This window comes from Neophocaena asiaeorientalis, unplaced genomic scaffold (genome assembly GCF_003031525.2).
Source record: "Neophocaena asiaeorientalis asiaeorientalis breed wild unplaced genomic scaffold, Neophocaena_asiaeorientalis_V1.1 scaffold823, whole genome shotgun sequence".
NCBI classification, from domain to species: Eukaryota; Metazoa; Chordata; class Mammalia; order Artiodactyla; family Phocoenidae; genus Neophocaena; species Neophocaena asiaeorientalis.
The window spans coordinates 962811-965997 of NW_020172767.1; positions in this window are offsets into that span (position 1 = coordinate 962811).

Genomic DNA, 3187 nt, shown 5'->3' on the forward strand with positions numbered 1-3187 from the left:
GAGATAGACCATGTTCTTGGATTGGAAGAATCAACATTGTGAAAATGACTATACTGCCCAAAACAATCTATAGATTCAACACAATCCCTATCAGACTACCAATGGAATTTTTCACAGAACTAGAACAGAAAATTTCACAGTTCGTATGGAAACACAAAAGACCGTGAATAGCCAAAGCAGTCTTGAGAAAGAAAAACGGAGCTGGAGGAATCAGGCTCCCTGACTTCAGACTATACTATAAAGCTACAGTAATCAAGACAGTATGGTACTGGCACAAAAACAGAAATATAGATCAATGGAACAGGATAGAAAGCCCAGAGATAAACCCACGCACATATCTTTGATAAAGGAGGCAAGAATATACAATGGAGAAAAGACAGCCTCTTCAATAAGTGTTGCTGGGAAAACTGGACAGCTACATGTAAAAGAATGAAATTAGAACACTTCCTAATACCATACACAAAAATAAACTCAAAATGGATTAAAGACATTATAAAACTCTCAGTGGAAAACCTAGCCAGAACACTCTATGATATAAACCACAGCAAGATCCTTTTTGACCCACCTCCTAGAGAAATAGAAATAAAAACAAAAATAAACAAATGGAACCTAATTAAACTTAAAAGCTTTTGCACAGCAAAGGAAACTATAAAGAAGGCGAAAAGACAGCCCTCAGAATGGGAGAAAATATTTGCAAATGAAACAACAGACAAAGGATTGATCTCCAAAATATACAAGCAGCTCATGTAGCTCAATATCAAAAAAACAAACAACCCAATCAAAAAATAGGCAATAGCCCTAAATAGACATTTCTCCGATGAAATTATACAGATTTCCAATGAACACATGAAAGGATGCTCAACATCCCTAATAATTAGAAAAATGCAAATCAAAACTACAATGAAGTATCACTTCACACCGTCAGCATGGCCATCATCAAAAAATCTACAAACAATAAATGCTGGAGAGGGTGTGGAGAAAATGGAAGCCTCTTGCACTGTTGGTGGGAATGTAAATTGATACAGCCACTATGGAGAACAGTAAGGAGGTTCCTTAAAAAACTAAAAATAGAATTACCATATGACCCAGCAATCCCACTACTGGGCATATACCCTGAGAAAACCATAATTCAAAAAGAGTCATGTACCACAATGTTCATTGCAGCTGTATTTACAAGAGCCAGGACATGGAAGCAACCTATGTGTCCATCAACAGATGAATGGATAAAGAAGATGTGGCACATACATACAATGGAATATTACTCAGTCTTAAAAAGAAACGAAATTGAGTTATTCGTAGTGACGTAGATGGACATTGAGTCTGCCATACAGAATGAAGTAAGTCAGAAAGAGAAAAACAAATACCATACACTAACACATATATATGGAATGTAAAAAAAAAAAAAAGGTTCTGAAGAACCTAGGGGGCAGGACAGGAAGAAAGAGGCAGACGTAGAGAATGGACTTCAGGATATGCGGAAGGGGAAGGGTAAGCTGGGACAAAGGGAGAGAGTGGCATGGACATATATACACTACCAAACGTAAAATAGATAGCTAGTGGGAAGCAGCCGCATAGCACAGGGAGGTCAGCTCAGTGCTTTGTGACCACCTAGTGGGGTGGGATAGGGAGGGTGGGAGGGAGATGCAAGAGGGAGGGGATATGGGGATATATGTATACATATAGCTGATTCACTTTGTTATACAGCAGAAACTAACACACCATTGTAAAGCAGTTATACTCCAATGAAGATGTTAAAAAAATAAAATAAAAGTAAAAAAAATAGTATATTAATTCTTTGCAGTCAAATCGGCCAAAAATTCAGTGATTTCAAGAATTCAGACAAAAGGGGCATGCCCATACTCTACCTCTAACATGACAATTATTATAGGGTGGTTTAGCAATACTCATTGAAAGCCTGAAAAATGTGCCTACATGTGGAACCAATAATTGCACATCTAAGAATTTATGTAAAAGAAGCAATCGGGGTTTTTGCAAAGACTTAGCAACAGAATACTCATCTCTACATTGTTTACAGTAGGGAAAAAAAATAACCTAAATGTCTAACAGTAGCGAGTTGGTCAAATAAATTGTACTTTCATACAATGAAATGCTAGTTAACCACTGAAAGTGTAGAATAATGAACTTGAAAGAATGTTCAGAATATATTAAGTAAAAAGGTCATGAAAGAGGACGCAGAATATAGAGAAAAGAAGACTGAAGGATTATAATAAGATGTTAATAGTGATTACCTCTGAGTGGTAAAAATATGGGTGACGTTTACATCCTTTTTCATTCTCTTTTTTGTATATCTGTGATTTCTACATGGTCTATAGTAAACATATATTACTTTGATAAAGAAAAATTCAATAAAAGAGTTCCTTTTAATGTTCATACTCTTTGAGAAGTTCTACTTCTAGAAATTTATTCTGATAGTCATACATTCACACAAGAACATACATTACTATAATAACCAAAAAGGGAGACCAATTTAATGTCTAGTAATAGTAATTATAAAGTATGACATAACTCTAGCTATAGCTATAGGATGGAATACTGGGCAACTATTAAAAATCATGAGGTAGAAGAACATTTAAATCATAAAACATTCAGTGAAAAGGCAGATTATAAAATATTAAATACAATGCAAAGCTAATTTTTTAAAAACTATGTATAAATAGAAAAAAGAATGGAAGGAAATATACCAAAATGAACATCAGCTCTGGTTCTCTCCAAGTGGTAGGGCTACAGGTAATTTATTTTCATCTTTCTGCATTTCGCACTTTTTCTACAATGTAATTTTAAACTCCAGAAACAATTTAAGTTTGCATTTGAGGAGCAGCTCTCTGCTGCCATCATGCTGTGAGGCATTTATATCTAAGCATGTTGGCATTCCATAACTGAATCCAAGAACCGGTCCTGTTATGAATGGGAAGAATATAGATTAAAGTAAGTGAGAATAGGGGCAATATATTAATATCACGGATAAACAGAAAACTTCGGAAACCAATATATCAAGATGATAAGAATGATTAATTCTTGTTGGTAGGAACATAGGTGGTGGTTACTTTCGTGGGTGTGATTTTCTATATTTTTTAAAATTTTCCAAAAATAAAAAATAAGATAAATAAAACCAAATGAGAGAGCTATAGATATTTCCAGTCATTGGTTCAGGAACAGTGGGGAAACC